Here is a 24,569-nt window from a genome sequence, read left to right on the forward strand (position 1 = left end):
ACATAAGCATAACAGAAGCAGATTTCAAAAGCAAATTGCATCATACAAAATCTAAATAAACGAATGTCCATGGAAGAATTATAGAGTCATACAACATCATATTCCTGTAGGGAAGAGATAATGTCTAAGACTAAAGTTCGACATACCTCTAGTTCTTATCTTTTAATAATGCCCCCCCTTAGTCGTGAGCTTGTATCCACTGTAGTAATGGATCCCATATCTGCATACCTTTTAGCTTCTTTTTTATCCCCTTATTTTTATATATTGCAACCTCCACGCTACAAATTGCAAGTAGTCTAGCCCTCCTTTGTGTGAAGGACGGCGGCTGAGGGTCCAGCCATGAGGAGGCTATACATAATCTGAGAGCTGCCATAGCTACAAAAATCAGTCCCTGTTGGTTTGGAGGTCGCTCGGTTCCCGCCACTCCGAGTATTATTTCTTCTGTGAATAAAGTGAATTCTACATGAAATATGTCAGATATAAAGTTGGATAGTTCTCTCCTAAGATTTGCAAGTGCTGGGCAGGTGGCGAACATATGAATGTCATCGGCGTCAGCCAATGAACAGCGTGGACACGCCGTTCCCATATCGCTGGCCCATTTGGACATTTTAAAAGGGGTATAATATAGGGCAAAGAATGTTTTATAGAATTGCGCTTGCAGTTTTATTGACATTAGCCAGGTTTGTGCGAGCTCCAGCGCATGAGCCGGTATTGCTAGCTGAACCGCTAGGTTGGTCTGCCACCTTGCTAGATGCTTGTCTAAATCGTCCGGTAAAGTGCTATCAAACTCCTTGTATATTTCCTCGATTTTAGGGGTGGTTTCCAAACACAAGTTATCTATTACTGCAATATGTTGGAATTTGCCTGGCCCCACCATTTTTTTTGACAAAAAAATCCCTAATCTGTAGATATTTAAAAAAAATCCCTATTGCTGATATTGTATTTGTAGCGCAGCTCTGAGAAGTTTTTAACCCGATTTGCGGTAAAAAAGCAGCCCAGCTGGGTAATCCCTGCCCCGACCCACCTAGACATGCACACATCTTGAAAAATCTCTGGGAGATCGGAATTGCAGTTAACTGGAGTATAGTATGAAAAGCGTCCAAGCCCTAGAAGTTTGCGGATATTGTTCCAAGCTTTCCAAATACTGGAAATAGTCTTGTTTAGTTTTCTTAAAAAAATTATTGTTAAGATGTCGCCATAAACACCCTTTACTTCTATCCCCTAGAACTAATTCCTGTGGGGTAGGGATAAAAAGATTACTAGAATCATCAGCTATCATGTTCGCACAATATTTAGCCACTGTTGCCCAGCAATACATTCTAAAGTTTGGCATAGCTAACCCCCCTCTTTCTTTCGGTAGCATAATCCATTTGAGTGCTCTTCGAGGTTTCTTAAATCCCCAGATAAATCTAGAGAACAAAGATTCAATACTTTTAAAGTAGGGTGGGGAGAACTCAAGACAGATTGTTCTAAAGAAATATAGAAATCTAGGTAAGAACAACATATTAATCAAATTACACCTACCACCAATTGTCAAATGTAAATTATCCAATTGGATCAAATCTTTTCTGGTGCGTCCTATTAATGGGTCGAGATTTATCTGTACAATTTTGTCTACCTTTGCACTAATATTAACGCCAAGATAAACTGCATGCTCCACTACTCTAATGTCCCTCATCTCTACTTTATCATTAATGACAATCTGTGTTATCCGTGTGTTCAGCTTGTATCCAGAGGTTTTACCAAATTGTAACGCCTCCTCCTCGACGATCTTAATAGCCTCCTTGGGGTTAGTGGTAACTAGAGCAATATCGTCCGCGTAAGCTAGGACTTTTGAATCATAATTATTGATCCTAATCGGTAACACACGAGGATGATTTTCAAATTTTCAAATGAATTGATCAATATATACCGCAAATAAGAGAGGCGAGCAGGGGCATCCTTGTCTGGTTCCCCTCGTGATCATAACATTCTCAGACATACTCCCATTTATCGCAACGCTAGCACTTGGGTTGACATAGAGTCCTTGGATAGCCTTAATAAATCCCTTCGTTATTCCCTGGTTTGACATAGCTTCCCATAAAAACTTCCAGGAGACCCTATCGAACGCCTTTTCTGCATCCAGCAGAATAAGGGCTATAGGGTCTCCTGTAGTCTGCATAGTCAAAGAGGGAGATCACTCTCTGTATGTGGTCAGTTGTCGATCTGCCGGGGATAAATCCGTGTTGACACCATCTTATGGATTATAGGTGCCAATCATCCTGCCAGGAGTTTCGAGTAGATCTTTGAGTCTCCATTAAACAATGTTATCGGGCGGTACAAGCCCATTTCCAGCGGGTTTTTATTTTTCTTCAGGAAGATCATGATCTTTGCCATGGACCAGGATGGAGGTGGGTTCCCTCCCTGAAGTATGGATTTAAAGAGCTGTAGCATGATAGTTTTTAGTTGTTATGCAATGTTATGGGATCCCATCAACCCCTGCTGCTTTACCAGCGGTCAAAGATTTCATGGATAGTACTATTTCATCCCAGCTAAGGGGAGAATCCAATCCCTCCTGGTCCTCTTGATTCAGGCGCCCACTCAAGTCCTCCTCAAGATATTCTCCCGCATCCTCTTGCTCTCTCAGCGGTTCCTTATACAGCTCTGTATAAAACCTTTGAAAAGCCCCTCTAATTTCGGATTCTTTTATTCTCAGCGCGCCATTACTATCCTTAATAGATTTGATCATATTTCCAGTCATCTCCTCCCTTGTACGTACTGCCAGCTTGTGCCCAACTGGTTCACTAAGTTCGTAAGTTTTTTCCTTGTAGACTGCTGCTTTAGTGATGGCTTTTTCCATAAAGATCTCAGAGATCCTATTTCTAGCGATGGCGACTTGCGCTAATCCCTCAGTACCCTGACCTGGGGAGAGCACCATCAACTGCTGCAACAAGAAACGTCTGACAGCAGTTTGAGGCCGGCGCTTCCAAACTGGTTGGAGGTGTGGCACAGGACTCCTCGATGAAAATCACAGCGCATCGAACCACAACGCAGCCTACTATAGGTTTGAAATGTGCCTCAATAGTCAGTGACTCTTGTCTTTACTTAAAAGAGAACATTTACAGTGCAGCGTAAAGGACTACAAATCCCAGCCAAACTCAGTATGACGGCGCACTTAGCACACGCCTACTGTTGGGACTTGAATGAACAAAAAAGCCCAGAATACATCGCTGCACGAACGAGTCTGGCTGATGGCAGCCCCCTGATGACGGGAGTGATTCCCAGAAACGCGTCGGGCATTTTAATGACTTGCAAAGTGGGGTGACGCGCTGAATGTGAAGCCGGGAAAGGCGGAGACCTGTCGTGTGCCTCCTAAATGCTAAGGGCAATTTGGTGAACAATCTACAGCACGGCAACCTAGTCGTGGGGAGAGCACCATCAACTGCTGCAACAAGAAACGTCTGACAGCAGTTTGAGGCCGGCGCTTCCAAACTGGTTGGAGGTGTGGCACAGGACTCCTCGATTAAAATCACAGCGCATCGAACCACAACGCAGCCTACTATAGGTTTGAAGGAGTAGTTTCTGTCCTGTAACTCCAGTTCTGTAGTAGGGGTATCTCTGTTATAGTCATAATCTAGTGAATAGTCCCGCCCATGTGCGAGGACCCCGGCAATCAAAAATAATCTCTTAAGTTGTCAAAAAATTGCAGAACTGCAAAGACACTTAAGAGAAAATTTAAAGACAAATAATGCAGCCTATATTCACAGGCTACACTGTCCAGTACTTCAACTAGAAATTCCACCAAAAATCCACAAACAGCAAAGCCTGTCCAGATTTCCCTTGCTTTTACTGCAAAACCCCTCAGAATGATAGAGAGGAAGGCCTGGACAGACAAGCCCCATAGGCTGCCATTATGTGGTTTAAATAGGATACTGTGCCTTTAAGAGAATCTTCCAGAACTTTCTCCCAGAATGCATAGCAGGTCCAACTTACTTCAGTTCTTTTTGAAGGCGTAACACGCCCAGACCTGTCGCATTCCGTAAAGGAACATTTTCTCTCTCTCTCTCTCTCTCCACCGGGGAGGCGGGAGGGCGCTTATGACTATAACAGAGATACCACTACTACAGAACTGGAGTTACAGGACAGAAACTACTCCTTCTGTAGTAGGGGATCTCTGTGTATAGTCATAATCTAGTGAATAGAATGGCAAGCCCATCCCCACACCAAAGCGGCGGTGGATAAGAGAGAATTAACACCACTATTGTGCGAACAGATTTCGCAGCGAAGCCTGTCCAACTTGAGCATCTGCCCTGGCATCAGTGTCCAGGCAGTAATGCTTAGCAAAGGTATGAACCGACTTCCAAGTGGCCGCCTTGCATATTTCTGCAATCGGAACATTACGGAGCAAGGCTGTCGTGGCAGCTTTGCCCCTGGTGGAATGAGCCTTAGGCTTACCCCCTAAGGTCTTATTAGCTTTTTGGTAACATAGCTGTATGCAGGACACAATCCACCTAGAGATAGACTGCTTAGAGGTCGCAAGACCCGTCCTGACTGATCCATAATTGACAAACAATTGGTCAGACCTACGAATATCTTTGGTCTTATCAAGATAAAATTTCAACACCCTCCTAACATCCAGGGAATGTAAGGACCTCTCCGCTGGAGATGAAGGATTCTGAAAAAACGTAGGCAAAGTTATGGTCTGGTTAACATGAAAATCAGAAATAACCTTGGGAAGAAATTTAGGGTGAGTACGCATAACAACCTTAGCAGCATGAAATACAGTATAAGGTTCTTGGCAACACAGCGCCTGAATTTCACTCACCCTACGGGCCGATGTAATGGCCACGAGGAACGCAGCCTTCCAGGACAGGTGCTGCAACGAAGCCTTATGAATAGGTTCAAAAGGCTCCTTCATCAATCTGGACAGCACCACGTTCAATTCCCATGAAGGCGAAGGAAGCCTGACAGGAGGGAACACTTTCTTCAAGCCTTCCAAAAAATCTTTGATCACAGGGATCTGGAAGAAGGAAGTCTGTGAAGGGCATTTCCTGTAGGCAGTCAAAGCAGCAAGATGAACCTTAATAGAGTGGACATTAAGGCCAGACTGCGCCAACTGTAGAAGATAAGGAAGGATGACATCTTCCTTACAAGTCGTCGGATCATAGTTCTTAGACTGACACCAGATACAAAATCTCTTCCACTTGTAAGCATAGGAAGTCCTAGTGGAAGGTCTCTTAGACTCCTTCAGTATGTTCATACAATCTGCAGGAAGATTCAGATGACCATACTGTACTAACTCAGGAGCCATGCTGCCAAACTCAACGACGAGAGGTTGGGGTGCAACATCAGCCCCCCGAACTTTGTGAGAAGGTCCGGCCTGCACGGCAGCCGAATATGAGGAAGTAGAGACCGGTGAAGCAGGTCTGTGAACCACCACTGTCTGGGCCATTCCGGGGCAATCAGTATCAACCGAGCCCTGGACTGGGACAACTTGATGAGAACCGCTGGAATCAGGGGAATGGGTGGAAAAGCGTACAGAAAGCTGTTCGACCAGTCGATCCATAACGCGTTCCCCAGCGTCCCTGGCTGGTAGTACCTGGAGGCGAAGTCTCGGCATTTGCTGTTTTCGGCGGTGGCGAACAGATCTACGTCTGGAGTTCCCCACCTTGCGAAGACTTCTCCTAGTACTTCGTCGTTTATGACCCATTCGTGGTTTTCCTGAATCAGTCTGCTCAGTGCGTCCGCCTAAACATTCTGCACACCTGGCAGATGGGTAGCCGTTATCGTCAGTCCTCGAGCCAGAAGCCAGCGCCAGATCGCCTGTGCCTCCTGCGACAGGGTGCGTGACCTCGATCCTCCCTGCTTGTTGAGGTAATACATTGTGGTCGTATTGTCCGTTTGCACAAGGAGAGAGTCGGTCCGGAAGGACGGATGAAAAGCCTTCAGTGCCAAGTGAACAGCTCTGAGTTCCAGGAAATTTATGTGGTACGTGGACTCCATCGGTGACCACGTCCCTTGAATCTGTAGGTCTCCGGAATGCGCTCCCCAGCCCTGGAGAGAAGCATCCGTCACGACAACCTGAATGGGAATGTCCTTGTGGAAGGGAACCCCTCTGAGGAGATTCTCCGCTGAGCACCACCACTTCAGAGACTGAAGAGCATGTAGAGACAGTCGTATCTTGTCGTCCCAAGATCCTCTCCTCTGGTCCCACTGATCTTCCAAGCACTCCTGCAGCGGTCTCATGTGCAGCCGCGCATGTGGCGTCAGGAAGATGCAAGAGGCCATCGATCCCAGTAGAGAAGACACCGTCCTCACTGTCGTGGATGGAGCGGCCATGAGAGCCTGAGCCTTCCGAAGCAGTGATAATCGTCGCTCCTCCGAAGGAGACACGCTTGCTGACAGCGTATCGATGGAGGCTCCCAAGTACTGAATGCACTGGACTGGAGTCGGAACCGACTTGGTCATGTTGATGTGCAACCCCAGCCTGTTCAATAGAACGCACGTCTTCTGGAAGTGTGCTTGCGCTTCCGTGAAGGAGGAGGCCTTGATCAACCAGTCGTCCAGGTACGGGTAGACAAACACCTTGTTCTTCCTTAGGTGTGCCGCTACCACAGCCATGCACTTTGAGAATGTTCTCGGCGCAGACTTCAGTCCGAATGGCAGTACTGTGTATTGATAGTGATTGGCGCCGACGTGGAACCGCAGGAACTTCCTGTGTTTGTGTGCAATGGGCACATGGAAGTAAGCATCCTGGAGGTCGATGGCACACAGCCAGTCTCCCCGTTGCAGCTGAGGATAAATCTGATGCAACGACAGCATGCGAAACTTTTCTCTGCGAATCCACTTGTTTGCTTGTCGCAAATCCAGAATGGGCCTGAACTCGTTCTTGTCCTTTTTTCGAACCAGAAAGAACCGGGAGTACAGACCTCTTCCTCTTTGAGACAGAGGTACGACTTCGATCGCCCTTTTCCTTAACAGGATATCGGCCTCCGCCTGGAGCACTCGCAGCTGATACTGGGAGCCGGCCGGAGGGATCGATGGGGGAGGGCTGATGAACCGAAGACTGTATCCATTGCAAACAATATTCAGCACCCACTTGTCCTGAGTAATTTTTCTCCACTCTGCCAGAAAAGATTGAAAGCTTCCCCCCACCGGAGCGGGTAACAGTTGACGGGGAAGTAAGTGCTCAGGGCCTAGACCCGGCCTGGCCCTTAGTCGCTGGTGCCGACTGATGGCCTCCTCTGCCCTTCTGGCGTTTCTGGAATGGTCTTCTGAACTGCTGCTGTTGTTGTTGCTGCTGTTGTCCGGAAGATTGGCCACGCCCTCTGCCTTGACCACCGAACCGCCGTTGGAACGGGCGGTACGTCTTCTTGGTCTCCTTGGGCTTCTCCAAACCCACCGCCGTGAGCGTTTCAGCTTCCGCCTTCATGCGGGCCATCTCATCGTCCGCGTGCTTCCCGAACAGGGTTTCGCCAGAGAATGGCAGATTAGCAACCCTCTGCTGAGCGTCCAGTTTCAAAGACGTAAGGCGGAGCCATGCATGTCGTCGCTGGTTTATTCCGTGGCAGAAACCATGCGCAGCCAGAAGAGAAGAGTCAGCTGCAGCGCTGATGATTTGGTTCGACACCAACAACCCTTCGTTAAGCACCTCCTGGAAGTCTTCCCGCTTGTCCCGCGGAAGAAGTTCCACAAATTGTTGAAGCGATTCCCAGAGGGCTCTGTCATACCGACCCAACAAGGCAGTGGCACTAGCTGCCTTCATTGAGGTCGCTGAGGTCCCACAAACTCTTCTACCAGAGGAATCCAACCACCTTGATTCCTTGTCTGGCGGAACTGTGGAGGAAGGCGTGGTGGCATGTTGTTTGCGCGCCGCTGTCACAATCACCGAGTCTGGAGGAGGCTCCAGCCTCAGAAAGGCCGGGTCCGAGTCAGGAGCCCAGTATTTCTTCTGTAGCCTGGAAGGTGCTGTCTTAGTCACTGCTGGCGTGAGGAAGAGGTCCAGGGCCGGTTCTTCCAGGCCCGGCACCAGTGGTAGTAACGGCCGAGACAAATGCTTCTGGTGGAGCGTCTCGAAGATGACCGAAGTCTTCGGAGTGGGCACCGTCAGAGTAATGCCCAATTTCGCCGCACCCCGTAGCAGCACGTCCTGGAAGGACACCAGATCGTCGACCGGTGAAACCCTCGTGTCCGGTGAATCCGACAAGGTCGGGGAGTAGTCCCTGGTCCCAGATGACCTGGTCCGTGACCTGTGTCTCCTGTGGCGCCGTCTAGATCGGGTTGAAGACCTGTGACGCGAACGGTCCCTTCTCCCGGAGCGGGAGCGCGATCTCCCATCGCGTGGGCGCTCCACCGGTTTCCGCGGAGGAGTCTTCCGCGGCCTCTCCTGGGGTTTCGGGGTAGGCGTACCCTTAGGAGATGTCGGAAGCAGAGGCAGGGACACCGACCTCGGTGGTCTATGAGGAGGGATAGGCGGCAGAGGCTGCCCCGCCGGAGAAGGCGGAGGCATGGAGGGGAGCGGCGGCTTAGCCGGAGAAGCCTCCTTCGGTAGAGGAGGAGGGGTCACAGGCCTGGTAGGCGTATATACCACCGAGTACCTCGTGCCCGATGACTTCTTGGAGGAAGGGGCCTTTGATCCAGACCCTCCAGAGCGTGAACGACGCCTCTTACGTCCTCCATCAGATCCAGCGTGACTTTTGGCGCCAGAATCCCTCCTGCGCCTCTTAGAGGAAGTTGAGATCCTAGGCGACGCCGATCTCTTCCTGCTCGACGTCGAGCGTCGTTTTTCAGGCGTGGAACGGCGATCCCTTGACTCCGGCGCCGAACGCCGTCTCCTCGACGTCGAGTGTCTCTTTCTCGACGTCGATCGTCGCCCCCTCGACGACGAGCGGTCAGATCTCGACGGCGAGCGTCGACCCTTCTTCCTTGATGACCGCTTCCTCGCGGTCCTCGACGCCGAGGAGCCCCTCGACGTCGAACTGGTCGACGGCGACCGGCGGTGTCGCCTCGACGGCGAGCGCCGGTGTCTGCGTCGACGGCGATGCCTCGACGTCGACGACGCCGTCGGCGGTGACTTCGACGGCGGCCTGGCCAGGCCTCTCGACGTCGATCTTCCACGCTGTCTCGACCCGGAGCCCCGGGGAGAAGGGGAACACACCGTCGTCATCCCTCTCGACGTCGATGCTATCGACGTCGACGGAGACCGGGACCTTTTGCTGGTCTTCCTGCCTCTGGGGAGCCCCCCAGAGGCCTCAGCAGGGGCAGAGGGAGCCTTCCCAGCCTGCCCAGACCCACCTGCAGCCTGCAGACGCCTCTCTTCTAGGCCTTGGAGCCTAATCTTCTGTCTTTCCCTCAGGGTCCTTGTAGAAAAGGCCTGGCAGATGTCACAATCCTCAGGGAGATGTTCAGCAGGGAGGCAAATAATGCAGACGTCGTGTGGATCAGTCTTGGCCTTCTTCCTTCCACATGCTGGGCACTTGTTGAACAAAGCAGGCATTTTAGATCCCTAAAAGCCTGAACAAACACACACAGAAGTGAAAGGCAACACCAAGAATCAAATGAGAACACTTTAAAAACCAAAAAGTGTCAAAAAAATCCAATAAACCCTTGACAAAGGGGGAGCTCAATGCACAGGGTCCTGCTTGCAGGAGCCGGAAAAAATAACTTAAGTAAGTTGGACCTGCTATGCATTCTGGGATAATGGGAGAAAGTTCTGGAAGATTCTCTTAAAGGCACAGTATCCTATTTAAACCACATAATGGCAGCCTATGGGGCTTGTCTGTCCAGGCCTTCCTCTCTATCATTCTGAGGGGTTTTGCAGTAAAAGCAAGGGAAATCTGGACAGGCTTTGCTGTTTGTGGATTTTTGGTGGAATTTCTAGTTGAAGTACTGGACAGTGTAGCCTGTGAATATAGGCTGCATTATTTGTCTTTAAATTTTCTCTTAAGTGTCTTTGCAGTTCTGCAATTTTTTGACAACTTAAGAGATTATTTTTGATTGCCGGGGTCCTCGCACATGGGCGGGACTATTCACTAGATTATGACTATAACAGAGATACCCCTACTACAGAACTGGAGTTACAGGACAGAAACTACTCCTTCAAACCTATAGTAGGCTGCGTTGTGGTTCGATGCGCTGTGATTTTAATCGAGGAGTCCTGTGCCACACCTCCAACCAGTTTGGAAGCGCCGGCCTCAAACTGCTGTCAGACGTTTCTTGTTGCAGCAGTTGATGGTGCTCTCCCCACGACTAGGTTGCCGTGCTGTAGATTGTTCACCAAATTGCCCTTAGCATTTAGGAGGCACACGACAGGTCTCCGCCTTTCCCGGCTTCACATTCAGCGCGTCACCCCACTTTGCAAGTCATTAAAATGCCCGACGCGTTTCTGGGAATCACTCCCGTCATCAGGGGGCTGCCATCAGCCAGACTCGTTCGTGCAGCGATGTATTCTGGGCTTTTTTGTTCATTCAAGTCCCAACAGTAGGCGTGTGCTAAGTGCGCCGTCATACTGAGTTTGGCTGGGATTTGTAGTCCTTTACGCTGCACTGTAAATGTTCTCTTTTAAGTAAAGACAAGAGTCACTGACTATTGAGGCACATTTCAAACCTATAGTAGGCTGCGTTGTGGTTCGATGCGCTGTGATTTTCATCGAGGAGTCCTGTGCCACACCTCCAACCAGTTTGGAAGCGCCGGCCTCAAACTGCTGTCAGACGTTTCTTGTTGCAGCAGGGTCCTCGCACATGGGCGGGACTATTCACTAGATTATGACTATACACAGAGATCCCCTACTACAGAAATGTGCCTCAATAGTCAGTGACTCTTGTCCCAGAATACATCGCTGCACGAACGAGTCTCGCTGATGGCAGCCCCTGATGACGGGAGTGATTCCCCGAAACGCGTCGGGCATTTTAATGACTTGCAAAGTGGGGTGACGCGCTGAATGTGAAGCCGGGAAAGGCGGAGACCTGTTGTGTGCCTCCTAAATGCTAAGGGCAATTTGGTGAACAATCTACAGCACGGCAGCCTAGTCGTGGGGAGAGCACCATCAACTGCTGCAACAAGAAACGTCTGACAGCAGTTTGAGGCCGGCGCTTCCAAACTGGTTGGAGGTGTGGCACAGGACTCCTCGATGAAAATCACAGCGCATCGAACCACAACGCAGCCTACTATAGGTTTGAAATGTGCCTCAATAGTCAGTGACTCTTGTCTTTACTTAAAAGAGAACATTTACAGTGCAGCGTAAAGGACTACAAATCCCAGCCAAACTCAGTATGACGGCGCACTTAGCACACGCCTACTGTTGGGACTTGAATGAATAAAAAAGCCCAGAATACATCGCTGCACGAACGAGTCTCGCTGATGGCAGCCCCTGATGACGGGAGTGATTCCCAGAAACGCGTCGGGCATTTTAATGACTTGCAAAGTGGGGTGACGCGCTGAATGTGAAGCCGGGAAAGGCGGAGACCTGTCGTGTGCCTCCTAAATGCTAAGGGCAATTTGGTGAACAATCTACAGCACGGCAGCCTAGTCGTGGGGAGAGCACCATCAACTGCTGCAACAAGAAACGTCTGACAGCAGTTTGAGGCCGGCGCTTCCAAACTGGTTGGAGGTGTGGCACAGGACTCCTCGATGAAAATCACAGCGCATCGAACCACAACGCAGCCTACTATAGGTTTGAAATGTGCCTCAATAGTCAGTGACTCTTGTCTTTACTTAAAAGAGAACATTTACAGTGCAGCGTAAAGGACTACAAATCCCAGCCAAACTCAGTATGACGGCGCACTTAGCACACGCCTACTGTTGGGACTTGAATGAATAAAAAAGCCCAGAATACATCGCTGCACGAACGAGTCTCGCTGATGGCAGCCCCTGATGACGGGAGTGATTCCCAGAAACGCGTCGGGCATTTTAATGACTTGCAAAGTGGGGTGACGCGCTGAATGTGAAGGCGGAGACCTGTCGTGTGCCTCCTAAATGCTAAGGGCAATTTGGTGAACAATATATATATATATATATATTCATTCATTTTTTTTTATTTGCAATTGTTATGTTTTACTCTCTCTGATATCTCCTTAAGGTAAGTCTCTGCTTGGATTTCACTTGTGAAACTTCTCGTTGATCCCCTGAAAATGATTTTTAGATGGGCGGGGTTTTGCAAGAATACTGTAGCTCCCAATTTTTCAAAGGGGGTGAAAAGTTGTCGCAAGCGCCATCTGCGTTCGACAGTTGCGTGTGTGAAATCCGGTCTGACAAAGAACATAAATCCCTTGTGTTTTCTTTTGGTCGTAGGCCTGGCTAAGTCATAAATGGCTTCACGTAGCAAAAAGTTTCCGAAATTGACCAGCATAGCCCTGGGATATTGAGGTGGTTTGTCAGATCTTTTCGGCAAAGTTAGAGGAAAACGATGGGCATGATGAATTTCCTTGTCCATTTAACAAGATTCAAGTTCCGGGAATGCAGATTTGATGAGGTACGACATGAAGCCCCTTGGATCGCTTCCTTCAATGCCCTCAGGAATCCCGAGAAAACGCAAGTTATTTCTCCTTGCTCGGTTTTCTTGATCGTCAACTTTTGCCATTAAGTCTTTTATTATGCCATCTTGTTCCTTTGCTTGAAATTGAAGCTTACCGACATCTGTCTCTAAATTTTCTGTACTTATTTCTACTGCTCCCGTTCTGTCAGAGATCTCCAAACAGGTGTTACCCACTTTGTTAATAGCACCTTCCAGTTTTTGAATAGCCACATGGTTCCGTTGACTATCTTTTTTTACGTCTTGGTGGAAAATCTTTATTGAGCTGAGGACTTCTCTCAGTGAAGGCTCTATGGTCTCTCCCATGTCGCTTACATTTCTATTTTTCCTTTGCCACCCCTCTTCGGGTTCGTCCGTAATGCTCTGATTCCGTTTTGGTTCATCATTTGTTTTTGAGTGGGAGCTTTTGCATATTATTTTAGTTTTCCCTGAGGTTCGCTCAGTGTTACTCCTCGGATCTGTAGTTTCTTCGTGGGTTGATTTAGATTGTCTCTTGTGCCTAGTTCTTTTTTTTCCCAGTTTTTTCCTAGGCGTTGTGCTTAGTCCCGATTAATTTATACGTCTAAGATCCGTGAGATCAGATGCCTCTGAAGTCGGTCCATCTAGCTTAAGATCTCCACTTGCTTCCCTCTCCTCGCTGGAGATGGAAACGCCTGTCTCATATAGATCCGAATCTGATCCTTCGGAGATTACATCGTTGAGAGGTTGAGGTACCTTACCCGGGGTATAAGTTTGCATCACAGGAGGAGGGGAGTCATAGTTCTCTAGGCTGGCTTTAATCTTGAGACATCTCTCAATTTGAGCCCCTTTGGTTGTGGTAGTGCCAGACCCTTCTGCCCCGGGGCATGAATCCGGAATTGATTCTAAGTTGGGGTCCATCATAGCCTTTTCCCCCGCATCGGCCTGATCGAATCGTGCGGCAGAGTTCATGCCGTCAGCAACACCCTCTTGATTACCTGTTGATGCATGGTGTTCTTTAGTTTCTCATTATTGATACTAGGACATAGCCCGTCCTTAGTGAGTGGGCTGAATATGTTAGAGATCCTCGGCTGAGAATCTATCAAATGTCCGGATGATTTAGCTGCTGCTTTCAAATTTTTGATTGCTTGTAATCTTTTTATCTTTTTTGCTAATAACTCCGACTTTTCCGTATCTTCTGCTTCCTTTCCCAGTTCTTTCTCTTGCTCCTTCTCTTTCCCTTTCTTTTTTCCCTTCTCAATTTCTCAGTCTCTATTCTTTTCCGATTCTGTTTCAATGTTTCTGCTGTTTTCATCTTGTCTTTTAGTTTTTGCAATGCCATCCTGTTTTTCATCGTTATTTTCCTTTGCCTTGGACCCCCTAGTTTCCGGTCTTCTCTGCGTTTCTTTAGCCTCTGTGGACCTTGTGTGTTTCGAGTGTTTTAATACTTCCCATGTTCTCCAATCTTGCCAAATTCTCTTGATTCTCCGGGGGCTCAGGCTCAATCAGCGTATGGTTCTCTTGCGGTGTATGTAGTCTATTTGGGACTTGTGGGCTCTGTAGGTCTTGTATGTCTGAAGCGTCTCTTTCTTGAGCAGATTTTTAAAAGATTGAGTCATTTGACTGGTCCCCTTCTCCGCATACACCTGACCCTGTATATCCAGCCATAATCCGTGTCTGTGCTAGTGCTAACGTCTGTGACAATGACAATGATAGTATCAGTGGCAGTGGTAATGACCGTGGCTCTGACCGTAGCCCTAGTAGTCTTGGTTTCAATGATGGTTTTATTGGTACAATTTTTCTCCTTTTGTGGATTATTGCATTTGCCCTTGCAAATGTAAGAGATCCTTCTCGTGCTACCCCAGTTCCTATTTCGATTTTAACAGCTATTTTTATAGCAATCCGAACCCCTTTTGCAGCCCCTTCGGCAGCCTTTGGTATTCTTATTCTAGCTTTCTTGGCTAATACCTCTCTCTGTCTCGTGGGAGCCAGCGTACTTAAAGCATGCAGGTTGGAAGTCTGAACAGTCTACCTGAGTTGATATCATACGGCTCATTAGTGTTATTTATGGGCTGCCCTCCAGCTTCCTCCGTTTGTTTCGGGTTTCTCGTTTTTTTTTTTGCTTTTGGTTTTCCCTTTATTCCACCTTTTTTTTGCGCTACTTAGCGCCAATTTGAGTTACTATGTGCTATGTGTTGTCCGGTTACTTATACACCCCCGCTGTGTATCTCCGTTTGTATCCGTTTCTAGTCCGTTTGCTTTCTTCTATTTTTCCCTTCTTCCTTCCACCACCTTCTTGCCTGCCGTTGCCAATCCCTGATTCGAGATTCCAAGTTCCCGATTATGGCTCGGGTTCCGCTTGTCTCAATGAGGTAATCCGATCAGAGTTAGAATTAGGATGCTGCTTTCACTCGTCAGCAGCGCCAGCGCCGTTCCCTTGACAACGTGTAACTTGCGTCTCCTCAAGCACGTCCTACCATGTCTGCCGATGGAATGATTGGAATGATTAACTCGACGATGACGAGTTCAGATGAAGGTGACGCTTGATGGAAGCGGACCACGAGGGCCTCGCGAGCGACGAGGATATTAAGATCAGCACAGTTGTAATACAAGTAATACACTGTAATTCTGTATACTGTAATACTGTATAGCTGCTAAGTCAGAGGGTGTATTTCACGGTCACTGGGTTTTTAATGAACTAACACCCTGCCGGGCTGTAAACTGCAGGGCTGCACGTCGGGCTTGTTACTGCCGTTTACTGAGACTGTTCGGATTGCTCGGATAGCTCGATTGCTGTGATCTGCTAGATTGCTTGATTTGCTCGACTGAACCATCAAATAGTCAGAAACGGTTCGCCTTTTCTCCCGGGTTCTCCATTTTCAGTTTTTGTACCAGTTTATATATAGGGGGGATAATTAGGCACCTCGAGTCTGGGGGTTAGAAGTTAGTTTTTCCGCATACAATTATAGGACTTATAATGATAACTGCGAGTTAGTTAAAGTCGGAGTGGTTACTCACGGTTATGTGAATGCTGCCAAAATGTGCAGGGCCCCCAAACAAAACTTCACAAGACTCCACCAGGCACCACACGTCTCTGGTCTCAGTCCCAGTCCATGAGCAACCCCAGACGCCCTAAGGGTAAAGGTAAGGACACAAGTGGAGCCACAGGGGTACAGGCAGTAGTTTCTCAGAAAGACTTCAAAAGGCCGCCGCGTAGATTTCAATACTGAATTTCTCCCTCCATCTTGTTACTTGCAACTTGATACTTAATACTTGATACTGGGGCGCTAGTTTCAGGCTCTAGTTTCTTGGCTTTTTATCTGGTTCTTAGTTTTGGACAGTTATCTTCGGGATCAACCCTTGCATCCCAGAGCTTCTTCAGGCGTACGCGGTATCTGCATCAATCAGCGCAAAAGCCGCGGTCATCTCGCTGTAATCTTTGCCGTCATCTCGCAGTTTCTGGCTTTCTTGGCTTTCTCTCTCTCTCCGGACGGCAATAGTGACAACGGTGGCAGTGATGACTTCTCCTACCATATCATAGTGCCTGCTACACCGAGTTGTCCTACGCCACAAAATATCGCACTGCATACTTCGGTCGCTGACATGATCGCAATCTGACCCTACTCCTTTTTCCAGTTCGTTAAACACATGGAAAGACTCACAGCCACGGAGCAAGACTTTCAACGTACTCTCACACCGACGCCATCTTGTCTCTATGCAGCCTTACCTCCGAAATCTGGATACAATCTGACAGATCTCACTGGTGTGCCCATTGGGACTTTTGATCCTATGGGAGAGCCTGCATGTTCCATCTGGCATGTGGCACCTGCAGGATAAACAGCAGAGCCTGCAAAGGTGTTGGGTGTAACTTTCTTATGTTGATAGCGAATCACAAAGTTGTTGAGGTTCCCTGTTGTCTGGAGGTGGTTGGCGACTGCCTGGGGCAAGCCCATCTTCAAAAGCAGTCACTGAAGTAGGGGAAGCCTTAAACCGGCAAACTGATGCTCCTTGCTCACTATGAACAGCATGGTAGCCCTGCAGGATTGGGATATGAAAATAAGTATCCTGCAGGTCCAACGCTACCATCCAGTCTCCGGGGTCCATGGCAGACTGGGCCTGGACTAACATGAGCATCTTGAAATTGACATTCCGCAGGAAGGTGTTGGTGCGGCAAAGATCTACGACAGGAAAAAGGCTTTTGTCCTTCGGCACAAGGAAGTAGCAGGAGTAGCCCCTAGTTCTGAGGCCGAAACCCTCTTGATGGCCCCTTTGGCCTAAGGGGCCTGCACTTCCTGCTGCAAGACGGACCTAAGGTCTTCCATTAGCTGTCCTGATGGTGGTGGAAGGTGCAGGGTAATAGAAAGAAATGGGAGGGCGTGGCACCGATTGACAATTTGGAGTAATCGTCTGAGGTGACGGCTTGCCACCCTTGGAGGAGATATTGGATCTTGCCACCAGCAGGGTAGCTGTGTGACGGCAAGGATACACTAAATTGGTGTTGCGGATGCTGGAGAGATGGGTCAGGCGCGGGCCCTGCTGTCCTGGTCATTGTGTACATGAGCAGCAGCCTTCGGCAACAAAAAGGGCTGAAAGCCTGCTGGGGTGGTGAAACTGAGAACCCCTGCCATAACCACAAAAGGGGCAACATTGTTGGGATTGCCTTATAGGGGCGGAAAGACCCAAGGAACGCAGTGTGGTCCTGGTTTCTTGAAAGTGTTCTAGGGTCGAACATGCTTTGTCGCTGAAAAGGTGAAAGCCATTGAATGAGAACACCGTAGTCCTCATCCAGGCTTAGTGCGTAAGTGCCACACTCTTACTCATCACTCGACCTACAGTCGGTCATGTCCAAAGCAGACCGTATTACAAAGTTCTCTACGTTGCGGCAACAGACACTTTAATGTTGTTCAGAACCAGAGGCAGTACTTGAACAATTATGTCCCACAAGGCATGGTGGTAGCAGTGCAGAAGGCAACTGGCATTTATCGACCACAGATCTAGGCTTGTGGAAGAAAAGATGTTTCCCAAAGGTTTCTATTCTTTTATACTTGTAATCCAATGTGACAGTGGGAAAGGCACTGTGAATTACATGACTGGTAGGCACCTGCACATCAAACTCTCTGGCTTAGGATGTTGTGTAAGAAAAGCAGGGTCACCTCGAGATGGGCGATGGAGACGAACGAACTGCTTATTAACTGGTGGATTTGACAAGCTTTCGCCCATGTGCACAAGAGGTTATCCGTAAGGACTTCATTGAATGGTAACCGAGGTTCTGTAGGTGCATAACAATGCTGGAGCATCTACGTCAAAACTTTAGTCTTGACCTCCACAGTGTGGCATCTTGAAGATCTTTATACCAATTTTCCTCGTCATATTGGGGGACAAAAACACATCTGTCTGAATCAGTGCTGAAAAGATTGTGTAAATTCTAGGCTCTAGAGTGCGGTAAGGGCAAAATATATAAGAAAAAGAGGGAATGCCCGCTGGCTGCAGAAGTGGCCTTACGGCTATAGTAGTCGACATCGGAGCTGGGGAACCGGGTTTGAGTCCCGTTAGGGACGCTCAACATTTAGTGCTTCTGGGCAAATCACTTAATCTTAATCGTACCCACCAAAAATAAATGTGTCCATGTGTAACGCAACTAGTGCTCATGTTAAGCGCTCTGATACCTTCAGGTCAAGTTCACGCTACATAAAACTCCGGTGGTAAAAAGAAAAAAAAAAGAACTTGGCATGGCCTCGGTCAATGTGGATTCTGCTCAGGTTGGAAAGCACAATGGGCTGTAAATCCTCCGGCATCGATGTGAACACAACCGGTGCGGAACCCGATTTGGGTTTGAGGGGCACAGATCAGAGGCCCCTGTGGAGCTTTGGGTCCCGAAGGCACACCTCAGGGAACTGATAAAGTGCTGAAAATGTACAGCATGGCCTTACTAAAGAGCTCCACTTGCTGTAACATCACCAATGGACCCAGAAATTCGAGCTGCATTCGGACTAGACTCTAAATCAGCTTAGATGGAGATCGGGAGCAAAACTGGGAGGCAGGCTGATGCCCTTGTGCATACTCTGGAGTTCAGGAGTGGTGAGAAGGGGTTGATTCCCACTTGCAGTTCTTGTTTTTTTCTTTGACTTACCTGAAGATTTGAAGTGCGATGACAATCAGCCTCAGCATTGACTGGTGACTCCTAGACCCGGGACGACCTTTAGACTTTGACCACAATGACTATCTGCTACTAGAACAATTTCAGAAGCGGAAACTGGACATTGCTTTCGACTTCGACCAGTCACGGCATGAAGTCTTCGGGTGTTTGGTGACATACATTTTCTCCTTGTGGTCCAGTATGACCTTTGGATTCATCTGGGAACTGTAATCACAAGCCATGGAATCATGCTCAGACTGCAGGCATCATAGACACACTTTGTGAGGGTCTGTCACAGACATCTGTTTATGAAAGTCAGTACACAGCTTAAACTCTGTTTTATGAGGCAAAATTTTCTCCTGCACACAGGACAGGTTTGGGGAAAAAGGGTCTTGAGAAGACCAAGGAGTATCTCTGGATCTGCTTCTGAAGGTGCAGACAGAAAGGAACTGACATTATTGTGCATGGGTTGAGTTTATATGTCGGTCAGCTCATCACTTTTGGAGTTTTCTTCACGGGGCTGCACGACACCACCTACTAGTGCACAGGAGTATTGATTTGAAGTTTCTGGATCCGGTCTGATACCTGAAGAATATTCACAAAGTGAGGAATATTTGGTTAGCGGTATCCATCAGAAATATTACTGCTCTATTACAAAAACTAAAAAAGAAAATTATTTAAAAAAAAAATAAAACATACGCCCAAAGAACAAGTTACTTACATATATTAGTTATAGATTCCTTACTTTAGAATTACCCCCAGGCATCAGACTGGATCCAGAAAATGTGTTCTTAGCAGTACCCCTGCGCGTCCGTAGGTGGCATCAGTCGAGATTGCGTCCGTCATCTGCGTCATGTTCACCGGGATGACTTCGCGTTGTCTATTTAGCCGCCACCCCTGAGCGCTGACGTCAGGTCTGATACGACTTTCCACACCAGAAGTGCAGAGCCATGCCAGACACTGACTACTGGTGCGCCACAGCTAGGGACCTGCGAGGGAGTCCCTGTCCCTAGAAGTCCGTTTGCAGAGCGGGGAGCGGGGAGTATGGGGGGGCGGTAAGGAATCTATAACTAACATATGTCTCGTACATATACACCGTTACCAAAGGTAAGTAACTTGTTCATCTGAAAGAGACAATAAGTTATAGATTCCTTACCTTAGAATGGATACCTCAGCAATACCAACCTTGGAGGACGGTCTGCGAACTAAGTTCACACCAGAAAGTTCTGGAGGACAGAACGGTCAAAATAGCCATCCCTCCGGACTTGGCAGTAATGTCTGGTGAACGTGTGCAAAGATGTCCACGTGCCCGCCTGACAGATGTCAAGGAGTGGAACTCAGCGAGCAAGAGTAGTGGTGGCCACCGTAGCTCTGGTAGAATTTTCCCCACTGGAGGTTCCAAAGCATAGCATATTTTAATACAAAGGAAAACCCATCTAGAGATGGTCCGCTTTTGGATGGCCTGGCCTTTTTTGGCACCCACATAGCCAATGAAGAGTTAATCGTCCACACGGAAATCTTTTGTGTGGTCAAGGTAGAAAGATAGCACACGTTTGGGGTCCAGACGGTGGAGTCTCTTCTCCTTGGAAGGGTGCGGCGGAGGGAAAAAGGAGGTCAAAGTAATGGTTTCTCCAATGTGAAAAGGTGTAACCACTTTGGGAAGGAACAAAGGCCTTATCCTAAGCACCACTTTGTCTGGATGCACAGAGAAGAAAGGGGGCTTAGAAGAAAGAGCTTAGAGCTCACTCACTCAGAGTGAGGAGCATGAGAGGACAGTTGTGAAGAGGCTCGAAGGGAGCGCACATAAGATAGGTTAAGACCAGGTTCAAGTCCCACTGGGGCATTACAAAGGAAAAGTAGGAAAGAGATGAGTAATGCCCTTGAAAAATCTATCTACAAAAGGGGACTTGAACAAAGATGGCTGATCTGGTAGCTGAAAGAAAGCAGAGATGGCCGTAAGATAGCCTTTAAGAGTGCCCAGGCCAGAGCCCTCTGGGCCAAAGAAAGTATATACAACAGGACCTCTGAAAGAGGTGCAGAAAGGGAATCCACAGCCTTTGCTGTGCACCACGCCACAAACTTGTTCCATTGACCGGCATTAACTGTGTTAGTGGAGGGACGCCCGGCTACCAAGATGACGTTACAGGGAGGAAGGAGGAATGTCAACAGCTGTCAACTGTCATCGCTCAATCTCCACGCAAGGAGGTTGAGGTTGGACAGGTTCGGGTGAAGAACCCTCCACTGCTGTTGCAACAAAAGATCCTCCCGAAGAGGCAGTCGGATTGTAGGATCGATGGCCATGCTCGGGAGCTCTGGGTACCAGACTCTTCGTGCCCAGTCGGCAGCCACAAGAATGACTTGGGCCCGGTCGTGCCTGATCTTCTTTAGCACTGTGGACAGAAGTGGTACAGGCGGAAAGGTGTACAGGAAGCCGCAGTTCCAAAATAATAAGCATCGCCGAGCGAGTGCCGCCCTGCAAATTCCAACGAGCAGAATTGCTGACATTGCGCGTTCTCTTCAGTAGTGAACAGATCTAACCAGGGCTCTCCCAACAGCTGAAAGAGACCTTGCACCATCTCAGAGTGAAGACGCCATTTGTGATCCACCAGCGGCTGAGTTTGTCCGCCCTGGCGTTCAGAGAACCTGCCAGGTGTTGAACTACCAGGGTCATGCCCTGATATTCCAGCCATGTCATGAGACAAAGAGCCTCTTGATATAGGGTCCACGACCCTACCCGCCCTGTTTGTTGCAGCACCACATGGCAGTTGTGTTGTCTGTGAACACCTGTGCCACTTTCCCTTTGAGAGAGAAGGAAGGAATGCCTTCCGTGCCAGGCAAATTGCCCAGAGCTCTATCAGGTTAATATGGAGCCCGGACTCCTTCAGAGACCAGTCGCCTCTGATCTCCGCTTCTCCCAGATGGCCGCCCCATCCCAGGAGCGACCCATCTGTCACCACTGTGAGGTCTGCTTGGGAAGGGAGACCCAAGTTTGGTTGGTTAGCCACCACTGCAGTTGTTGCGCAGTCGCATATACCATCTGGCAAGATGTAGGAAGCTATAAGGCCCAGCAGCCTCAGGGCCATCCTCACCAAAATCTGGGATAGAAGCTGAAATATCGGTATCATAGCCCGAATATTCCGGACTCGCTGCTCAGGAGGATAGGCCTGAAACTGCACTGTGTCTAGAACAGCTCAGATGAAAGGGAGAGTCTGAGAGGGAGTCAGGTGTGACTTTGGCATGTTCATAGTGAACCCCAGCCAGTGCAGGAGGTCCACAGCAGCCTGGAGGTGAGGGACAACAGCCTGGGACGAGCCCGCCTTCAACAGCTGGTTGTCGAGATAGGGGAAGACTAGAATCCCTAATCTGCGCAGATGAGCTTCGACCACCGCCATTCCTTTCATGAACACCGAGGGGCACTGGTAAGGCCAAAGGGAAGCACCGTGAATTGAAAATGCTCGTGGCTACCGTGAACCGCAGGTAGTGTCTTTTCGCTGGCAGGGATGTGAAAATAGGCGTCCTGCAAGTCCAGTGCCACCATCCAGTCTCCATGGTCGTGGGCATACAGGACCTGAGCCAAGGTTAGCATTTTGAACTTCTCCTTCCGGAGGAGGCGGTTGAGGGCCCTGAGGTCTAGAATAGGACGCAGGCCTTTGTCATTTTTCGGCACCACAAAGTAGCGGGAATATCAACCACAACCTACTTCTGGCATAGAAACCGTCTCAATAGCTCCCTTGGCCAAGAGAGCTGAGACTTCCTGGCGGAGAAGTGCCAGATGATCCTCCGACATGCGATCGGAAGATGGTTGCATGGAGGGAGGGATAGTCTTGAAGGGGAGTATCCCCTTCGGACTATCTGATAAACCCACCTGCTCGACGTGATGGTTTGCCAGTGGGGAGGTCATGGCAAATCCTGCTGCCCACTGGCTTTTGATGGCCCTGAAAGGTTGGACTAAGAAGGTTTGGACTGGCCTGCCCGCTGGCCAGCATTGCTGGGTCCCACGGCCACGCCGAGACTGGGTAGCTTGCGTGAACCGGTGGCTGGTTTGGGCTGGACGTGTTTGGATGCCCGTTCTGTAGGCACGAAAGGGGCGAAAAGCAGACTGAGGTAGATGAGTCGACGCTGCGAGGCCCAAGGATCTGGCTGTAGCTCGAGAATCCTTAAAGTGCTCCAGTGCCGAGTCTGCCTAATCATCAAAAAGGTGACAGCCATCAAAGGGCATGTCCTACAAGGTTGCCTGGACAACCCCTGAAAAGCCAGATGTCCTCAACCAGGTGTAGCAACCAAGGGCTACCGACGTTGCAATCGTTCTGCCTAGTGAGTCGGTGGTATCCAGTCCACATCGAATCGTGAATTTCCCTGTCTCTCTCCCATCCGCCACTGCCTGAGAGAGAATGGCCCGGGCCTCCTCCGTGCACTGCGGCAGCACCTGCACAACCATACCTAGATAGTTTGGGAGTATCGGCCCAAGAGGCATGCAGTATTCACGGACCGCAATGCAAAGTTGGAGGAAGAGAACATGTGCTCCCCAAGATGATCTAGCTTCTTGGATTGCCTATCTGAGGGAGCAGAAGGGAATGCGCCATTAGAGGCTTGGACTACCAAGCTCCCTGTGGAAGGGAGTTAGATGAGGAAAACTGGGTCACCCGGAGCTGGGCAGTGGCGGCGGGCGATCATCCTTTCCACAAGAGCCCCTGTGCCGGGCTTGGACCAGGTGCCCAGAAGGACATCAGTGAGGTCTTCATTGAACGACAAAAGGGGCTCAGATGAGTTTGCTGCAGGTTGAAGTACCTACGTCAGGAGGTTAGTCCTGACTGCTACCAAAGAGAGCTCCAGGGCCTCAGCTGTCCTTCTCACCACCACAACATAAGACTCTCCCTCCTCCTTAGCCATGGTAGGGGGAGGAAGCATGCCAAGGTCTGGAGAAGTGTCCAGACCACTGGCGTGACCCAGGTCCTGTCAGAAGACCCCTCCCAAACCTCATCACCACCTTCTGGGTGATAGGAAACACCAGGGATGAACAGGGGAACAAAAGTACCCTCCAGCATCGGATTAGACTTCGGCCGACGTCAATAAGGGTCCATCTCTAGGGTGAAAATGGGGATGGTGTCAGCCGGGGGTATAGCCAGGGGTGTCATCGCCGGGATCGGCACCGGGGCAGGTCGAGTAAGATCGACCAGCGTTGATCCGTATCCATGCCTAGATACTCGGGGGTTCTCCGGCACCAGAGCCGGAGCTGCGGGCATAGAAGGCGCAGAACCCCCGATCGGCTCTGCGGGGCCCATAGGCGCACCGGCGGAGTCGGGCTGCCAAAGATGGAGTGGAGAGCTTTGTAAAATGCACGAAACTGGGCAGGGGATGCTCTGTCTCCCGGAAAGGGAAGGAGGCGTGGAGTCATCCCAGAAGGAGGCACGGATGACGGAGCCTTTGAGCGACAACGCTCCGAGTCCCGCGTTGCATCAGTCGACCAACAGGGAGAAGGCAAAGAGCATCGGTGCTTCTTTGCCTTCTTCTTGTGCTTCGACTTACCCGAAGACTTGGAGTGCGACGAGGTGTGGTGGCTCTGCGAACACTCTCGATACCTTCCTCTAGAGTGGGACCGGGAACGACGTGGAGCAGACTTCTGGGCCTCCAAAAGCTGTCAGAGCCGCTCCTGCAAAGACTTAGGATTCATGGCCCGGCAGTCGGAGCACGACTTCGAGTCGTGGTCACGCTCCAGGCACTAGAGGCACACGAGGTGCGGGTCCATCACCGACATCAGTTTGTGACAGGCCTCGCAGGGCTTTAAACTGATTCCACGAAAAGAAGTCGACAAAAGTCAAAAGAAGTATAGTCAAAAAGTGACTTAAGGGGTAGCTGTCTCCGGATCTGCGCTAGGCTGGTGGGGATAAAGAAAGAAATTACGTCAGGGCGCAGGGGCGGCCTCTAAATAGACACCGTAACGTCATCCTGGCAAACAAGATGCTGGCG

General features: G+C 49.3%; 1 protein-coding gene and 1 long non-coding RNA gene across 2 annotated transcripts in view; one reads left to right on the plus strand and one right to left on the minus strand.

The window, feature by feature from the left end:
• Positions 1-24,569, minus strand: part of FANCA (FA complementation group A) — a 674,778-nt gene that overhangs the window by 60,268 nt on the left and 589,941 nt on the right. The window lies entirely within an intron of this gene.
• Positions 1-24,569, plus strand: part of LOC144799833 (uncharacterized) — a 90,455-nt gene that overhangs the window by 22,972 nt on the left and 42,914 nt on the right. The window lies entirely within an intron of this gene.

This window comes from Lissotriton helveticus, chromosome 12 (genome assembly GCF_964261635.1).
Source record: "Lissotriton helveticus chromosome 12, aLisHel1.1, whole genome shotgun sequence".
NCBI lineage: Eukaryota > Metazoa > Chordata > Amphibia > Caudata > Salamandridae > Lissotriton > Lissotriton helveticus.